The following is an 8,587-nucleotide window of genomic DNA, read 5'->3' as shown; positions in this document are numbered from 1 at the left end:
CAGTTGAACTTCGTCATGCCGTGCGGTCGGATTCCAATTTTCGTGAAATATGATCAGTGGAATACGATCCCTTCTCGTCGCCACGCATTGTATTGTGAGATATCCTTGGTGGTATCCAAGTAAGACACATAATAACTAAGGTATAAGTTTAATAAAACAACAACACATAACATAACAATAACATGCTTACAGCACGTAATAAGGTTAGCAATGAACATCTATTAGGAATTGGTATATATACTCTCTAGAAAGGTAAGGCAGCGCCGCTATTCAGAAACTACAGGCTGTCGTCGTTGACTCGTAGTGATGACGGAAGGTGACGTCGGTTGACATGACAACACTGAAAAATTAGCATTCGCTACTCACAATGGTCTATTTGAATACTTAAGATTGCCTTTTGGCTGGAAGAATGCACCAAGCGTCTTTCAACGTACAATTCATAGAATTTTAAATAAACATAAAATTAAATTTGCTACAAACTGTATTTTGATGATATCATTATATTTTCTAATTCTTGTGATGAACATTTAACCCATCTTAAAAAGGTTTTTGACATTTGCAAACAAGAAAACTAGAAATTAAAACTTTCACAATGTTCATTTTTGCAAAAACAAATAGAATTTTTAGGATATGAAATAAGCAATGGGATTGTATCACTCGATAACCATAATATCGAAGTGATTAAAAAATTAATGCCCCCTAAAAATGTGAAATCATTGCGAAGATTTCTTGGATCAATAAATGTTTACAATAAATTTATTGATAGTTATGCAAATATTCGACATCCTTTAAATAACTTGTTAAAGAAAGATGTAAAATGGGTGTGGTCAGAAAAGTGTCAACAATCTTTTGAACTTTTAAAAAATGCTATTATTTGTAAACCAATTTTGAAAATTTTTAATCCTAATCATGAATGTCATCGTTTTGTTGATGCATCGTTAGTTGGAATTGGCGCTGTGTTAAAACAGACAGATGAACGTGGTGTATTGCATCCTGTAGCTTTTCATTCTCGTTTCTTAAGGGACTAAGAAAAAAACTATGCAATTACAGAACTTTAATGTCTTGCTATAGTAGATTCTTTAAATAAATTCCATCATTACCTGTTTTGCCAAAAATTCACCATACACACTGACCATGCTGCTTTAGTTTGGCTAAAAAATTTCAGAAATTTAAAAGGTAGATTATTTAGATGGTCATTATTGTTCAGTATGTATGAATATGATATTAAATACACAAAAGGTTCTACTAATTTTGAAGTTGATTGGCTTTCGAGAGATGCAACATATTCACTTGTCAAAATCAATAGTAAAAATAATAATGTTCATGTATCACATTTGTCAAAATTGAGTGAAATAAGTGAAGCTCAAAGGAATTATAACTTACAAGGTAATTTTACTGATATTAACCTATGTTTTATGTGTACGTGAGAAAAATTTTACTTAAATAGTTGTTCCATTTTCGTTGATATTAAAACTACAGCAAATTGCTCAGGAGAAATTTAATCATCCAGGAATACAAAAAATTATTAACTTAATAACCCCGTTTTTTTATTGGAATAACATAACCTCAGATATAACAAAATTTTTGTAAGCATTGTCATTCGCGCCAATTAAATAAATACCGCGACGAAAAGGATTTGGATTATTACAATCCTTACCCCCTGTTAATCAGTCTTTTGACTTACTAGCAATAGATAGTGTTGGTGGATTAAATTACTATAATTCAACAAAAAAATATTTAACTTTAATTATTGACCACCTCACAAGATACATTTGGGCTTTTGTGTCAAAATCCATTAGTTCAGAAACTTATACTAATTTTTTACATCAAATTTTTCAAAATCAAATTCCTAAATCTTTGTTGAGTGATCGAAACGCTGCCTTTACTTCTTCTCATTTTAAAAAGTTTTCGAAACATAATAAAATTCAACAATTATTGACAACAGCATATCATCCGCCGTCTAATGGCAAGGCCTTGGTCAAACAATAATTACGCGTTTAAAATGTAAAATTAATGAAAAACCTACTAAAACTCCCTGGCCTACTTTGTTAAAAGATATAGTTAATACTCATAACTTAACTCCCCATTCTGTAACAAAATTTCCACCTGCATACCTCGTGCATGGAAGACTCCCCTATGAAAATCTCTTAAAGGAAGAAATCTATCCACCTGTTGAGGAAGCTAAAAAAATAGCAATTCAAAGAAGTAAAGAATACCATGAAAGAATAAAATTTATTATGATGTTAGATTTTTAGATATAGACTTTAAAAATGATGAATTAGTTATGTTTGAAGAATTTACTTATCCTAATACGAGGAAGTTGTCACCTTCTTTTAGTGGACCGTATAAAATTCTTCAATAAATTTCAGAAGCTAATTACAAAATAAATAAAAAAGAATAATTTAGGTGAACAAAATTTTGAAATAGTACATGTATCAAAGCTTAGGAAATATAACAGCCCACAAATGTTGAAATTAAGTCATGAATAGTGTCCAAAGGAAAAGAATTTTTTTTTTTACTTTCTTCAATGGAAGAAGTAAACCCTATAGTTTTGAGAGATCCAAATCGCGTGTGGAGATGTTTACCTCAGCATCATTTGGATGTGAGGGCGATGAAAGGTGAGAAAAATTTCATAAACTATTTTTGTATATGTCCAATCTGGATCTCTCAATATCACTGTGCTTCATGAAATTCTGTTTCCCTCCATTTTAACGGGGAATACAGATTTTCATAAAGTAAATAACCCTTTTAACCACGCAGAAACTAAAATTCTGATTAAATGACACTTGTTGTCCAGTTCGTTCGCATAAAAAATGTGTACATTTTTGTGTGAGGAAATTTTTTGTGAAAATTTTAGTAGAATAGTTATATAAATATGTTTCATTTTTCTTTCTGTTTAGTTGACTAAACAGATCAATTACATTATCATGTTTTCATTTTTGTCATTGTAAATAATTGTTTTTTTTTACACATAATTGAAAAAATGTTATTTGTAGTAGGGAAAAGGAACAGTCGTACCAACCTAAATTTTAAAAATTTAAAGTAGTTCAAATTTTTTATTTTGGCTTACCAAAATTTCTTTTTTTTTTGGGGGGGGGGATGTAATACAAAAATTATAAATACTTTTGTATTAATAAAAGTACTAAAACTCTTTTCATAAAATGTCTTTGGTAAAGAATAGGTGTAGAGATATTCTATTTTGGAACTTCAAGGCTGAAAACATACCAATGAATAATAATTAGATTTATATTTCAAAGGAGTTACTTTCGGAATCTTTTCCTCTTTCACTTCCATATTAGGAAGCATTAAATGATTTTCCTTAATGCGTAGGGTTACAAGGTATGCGACGATTGAGCCTTTTCACTCATTTTCTGTTAGTACTTAATACAGGAGCGATTGTTTTTGCGTGACTCTTGCTGTGTGATGTATTTCATGTAAGAAGTGCCGGAACTATCCGGAGTTTCGTCCATCCCCTCCCTTGTGGAGAGTGGATGTGAAACGTTATAGCTACCAGCCTATCCGTAAATAAAACTAATGAAGGAATAATTGGTTCACGACTGAATTATTTGAGCTAAACATAACCTATGATANTATATATATTGATTGAACAGGATAGTTTCAGCCCCAAGTCACTCTCCACTTTCATTTATTCCAATATTAAGTCTTCAACAAAACTGTTGAACTGAATATCCTTGGTGTTGTATTCCAAGTAAGAAACATAATAACTAAAAATATATATTTAATAAACTAACAAAACATAACAAATAGCATGCTAGGAGCAAGTAACAAAGATTAGCGAATGAAAATCTATTTGTAACGTGTTTATATACTCTCTGGAAAGGTAAGGCAGCACCGCTGTTCAGAGACTGCAGGCTGTCGTCATTGACGCGTAGTGATGACAGAAGGTGACGTCGGCTGTCATCACAACATCTCTTTGTCCTAAGATAGAACAAAGTCCTTGAACCTGCTTGGCCTAACGATGCTATGTCTGGGCCTCAAAGTTCTTGAAGTCTGTTCTGGAACTAAAGACTCTTGTTTTGGTATTGTAGGCTCAACCACTGCACTCTGAGAATCCGCACTAGCAGGAATGGAAGATGGTACTTCAGTCTCAAAACTCGGTGCTGGTGGAGATGCTACACTAGGATCAAACGGAATAGTCAACCGATCAGGAATACGCTTCCACATTTGATCTACGTGACGTTTAACTATCTCGCCTCCTGTTGTCACAGCTTGGTAAGAATCTGGATCCGTGGGTTTAATTACCGTTGCTGAAAACCACTTTGGACCCTGTCCATAGCTCCTCACAAAGACTGGATCGTCGGCACTGAACGATCTTGGAAGAAAATCGCCATTTTTTTCTATACGCATCTTGCTCCTGTCTCAACTTCCTCTCTGCCGCCAGATCTGGATAGAGTCTACTAAGACGGTTCTCAGCTTCCTCCCCATTAACAGTTCTGCAGGACTAGCACTTATTGTTGTGGCGGGAGTGCAATGTTGTTGAAGAAGGAACTGGGCTAGACGTTTCTTGCAATTTCCCTTCTATACGTCTCAGGGAATCTTTCACGCTCTGGACTGTTCTTTCAGCTTGACCATTTCCGGACGGACGTCTTGGTGCGATCATAACCCTTCTGACGAGATTCCTCTCTAAGAAAGTCTGGTACTCCGATGCTCGAAACTGGCCTCCGTTATCGGAAACGATGACTTCAGGTATCCCATGGGTAGCAAAGATTTCACGTACGACGTCGACTGTTGCAGAAGTAGACGTAGAAGTCATATGACGAACTTCGATCCACTTCGACATGGCATCTACAAGGATGAAGAATTCTTGTTCCTGAAACGGACCAGCGAAATCTATATGAAGACGGGACCAAGGTTTCTCCGGAATCTTTCAAGGATGCACTGGAGCATTCGGAGGGGCATGACGCGTCTGTTGACATTCCTGGCATCTTTGAACGCGCACTTCTATGTCATAGTCCCTGTCTAGCCACCACACGTATGAACGTGAGAGAGCTTTCATTCTTTCAATTTCTGGATGTCCCAGATGTAGAGCCTGGAGAACACGTGATTGTCCCAACACTGGAATAGCTACTCTATTACCCCATAATAGGCAATTTCGATGGGTAGAAAGTTCGTTACGTTTCGAGAAAAAAGTCTGAAATTTTTTATCCGGTTTTTCATTTGGCCATCCTCTAGAACCCAATTTAGTACTCTTGACAAAATTGGATCGCGCAATGCTAATTTTGCAATCTCTGCTGTCTGAAGTGGAGGATCTTGTAAATCCTCGGTAAACAATACCTCTAAAAGAAGCAGGAACCTCAAATTTATCAGTCTCTTTTGGAAGTCTACTTAAAGAATCTGCATTTTGAATTTTTTTTCCTGGTCTATGAATTAGAGTATAATCATATGCATTAAGTACTAAAGACCATCTCAGCATACGAGGAGACAAAATTTCTTTAGTAGGCTTATTTTTTGAAAAAATTCCTAACATAGTCTGATAATCAGTTATAATAGTGAATTTATGTCCATAAAAAAAATGGTGAAATTTTTTTGTATCGAACACAATTGCCATCTCCTCTTTGTTGATTTGCGCATAGTTACTTTCAGTCGACGTGAGCGTACGCGATGCGAAAGCTATTGGTGCTTCTCAACCATTGTCAAGAACATGACTTAAGACAGCTCCTACGCCAAACGGAGATGCATCGCAAACTAAAGTTACCGGTAATTTTTCATCGAACGGAACCAATACCGCTTCGGAACTTAACAATTCTTTTAAATATCAAAAAGCTTCATCGTGGACTTGACACTATTTCCACACTGAATCCCTATCTAACAGCCTATGTAATATTTCAGCTTTAGTAGCTTTGTCCTTTAGAAACTATTATAAAAGTTTATCAAACCCAAAAACGCCTGTAACTGGACCTTATTTTTAGGTACCGGAAAAGCATGAATCGCTTCTACTTTGCTTTTGGAGGGGTGGATGCCCTTCGCATCGATACGGTAGCCCAAAAACTCTACTTCCGCTACCCCAAATAAGCATTTGTTCGCATTTGCTTTAAGTCCCGCTTTTCTCAAACGCTCTAGTACTTGTTCCATGCGAGCGGCTAACTCTTCCTCTGACAAGTACATCATCAAAATAAGGAACAACGCCTTCTAAATTTTGAAACAAATCTTCGATTAAATTTTGAAATATTCCTGGGGCTACGTTAATTCGGAATTGAAGCCTTTTTACCTTAAACGCACCGTTATGCGTGATGATAGTCTAAGCTTCAGCGGAAGCATCATCAACCAGTAATTGTAAATATGCCTGAGCCAAATATATCTTAGCATAATAACCTCCTCCCTTAAGCTTTGAACGAAGATGACTTACAGTGGGAATTGGATAAAGATCTCATTGCTTTGTTTAACTAACGTGATTTGATAATCTCCGCACAAACGTACTTCACCTGACGGTTTAAGCACTGGAACAACCGGTGTTGACCATTTTGGATTAGAAATTTCTTCAAAAACTCCTTCACTTTGAAGTTTTGTTAGGGCAGCTTCAATTTTGGGCCTCATTGCCAAAGGAACGCTTCTTGCTTTATATCTAACAGGAGCGATATCCGAATTTATAGGAAGCGATACTGGATTACCCGTATACGAACCCAATTTATTATCAAAAATATCATCGTATTTTTTAAGAACTTTTTCGATAATTCCCGGTCTAATTTCGTGTACTCCTGTTATTCAAAATTCCTCAAGGTTCAAACCAAGAATACCCCAAAATATTCGTACAGTGATTATTTGAAATTAACAGTTTTAACTTTGCTTTGGAAAGGTTACGCACAACTTCAACTTTACATACGCTAGCTAGTGAAATCCCATTTTTAGAAAAATCGCGCAGTCTAATGAAATTTTTTTCGATCACGGGTTTCTTAGAACAGAAAACTTTATTCAACGTTTGCAATGAAATAATTGAATAATAGGAACTCGAATCAATTTCCACTTCTAATTTTTCCTTATCAACCTCAATGATAACGTTTCTCTTAAACGGAGATTGAGAACTTATGACATTTAAATATTCGGGTTGAACTTCAATTTCATTTGCACGCTGTTTTTCAAATTCATTTTTCTTCCGACAAAATTTTATAATGTGATCCTTAAGACCACACGAATGGAGTATTGCATTTTTGAATTTACACGTTGAACGTTCATGTTTACCACTGCAACAGAAACACACTTTAGAATTTGCTACTACCTGAAACATTAGAATTTTGTTTACTAAATCGCGCATTATTCCTTTTGTTCCAACCACGTACGAAATCAACCGCATCCGAATTCTCAGAATAAAAAGAATTTTGGATATGAATATGCCTTAATTGGGAAGCCGCAACCTCAACAGAAATTGCATTTTCAAGTGTTAATTTGGGTTCATCCAATAATCTTCTTTGAACCTCTTCATCACGAATACCGCAGACTAATTGATCTCGCAATCATTCTGACAAAGTTTCCCCGAAATTACAATCTTCGGCAAGCTTTCTTAATTCGGTAACGTAAGCATTCACGGATTCTAATTTTGACTGAAATCTTTTATAAAACTTGAAACGTCGAAATATTACTGAAGATTTAGGACAAAGATGTTCTTTCAAAAGCCTAATTAAATCTTGAAATTTAAATGCTGTAACTTCTTTTGGCGAAACTAAAGTTCGAATTATAGACAATGTTTTAATTCCACAAACAGCTAAAAGAGTCGCGCGCTTTTAATGAACATCTATAATAGAATTAGCCTCCAAAAAGTAAGTAATTTTATCAGCATATAACTCGAATGAATTTGGATTTGAAGTATCAAATTCCTGAATAGAGCCTACCGTCGCCATCTGAGTGCGAAATTTAGCTTAAGCAGAGAAAATATTGCAAATAGAAAAAACGCATTTAAACATTTAAAACGCCTACCGGAAGCATAAAATAATACCGGTATTGGATCACGTCAACAACTCATGGCCAGCAATCTTTAAGAAATTGCATTTTCAAGGAAATCCAATTGAAGTTGAACTTCTTCGTGCCGTGGAGTAAGATCAATGGAATAAGATCCCATTAGTCGTCGCCACGTGTTGAACTGTGAGTATCCTTGGTGTTGTATTCCAAGTAAGAAACATAATAACTTAGAATATATATTTAATAAACCAACAAAACATAACAAAAAACATGCTAGCAGCAAGTAACAAAGATTAGCGAATGAACATCTATTAGTAAAGTGTCTATTATATACTCTCTGGAAAGGTAAGGCAGCGCCGCTGTTCAGAAACTACAGGCCGTCGTCATTGATTCGTAGTGATGACGGAAGGTGACGTCGACTGTCATCACAACAAAAACTAATGGTGAAAAGCTCGCTCACATTGATAAGTAGTCAATAACCCACCTCAAGTGGTTCACTGGTTGAAACCTCCAGTCCATGAATAACTGCCAGTGGTAAATCTTAGGGAGACATGAAAGCAGCACAGAGATGCGAGTTTGAAAGCTGTTGTTTGTTAATTTACGTCGCACTAGAGCTGCACAATGGGCTATTGGCGACGGTCTGGGAAACATTAAAACTTTTTTTCCGAAGACATGC

The sequence above is a fragment of the Parasteatoda tepidariorum genome, chromosome X2 (genome assembly GCF_043381705.1).
Source record: "Parasteatoda tepidariorum isolate YZ-2023 chromosome X2, CAS_Ptep_4.0, whole genome shotgun sequence".
Lineage (NCBI taxonomy): Eukaryota > Metazoa > Arthropoda > Arachnida > Araneae > Theridiidae > Parasteatoda > Parasteatoda tepidariorum.
This window is presented reverse-complemented; position numbering follows the sequence as displayed.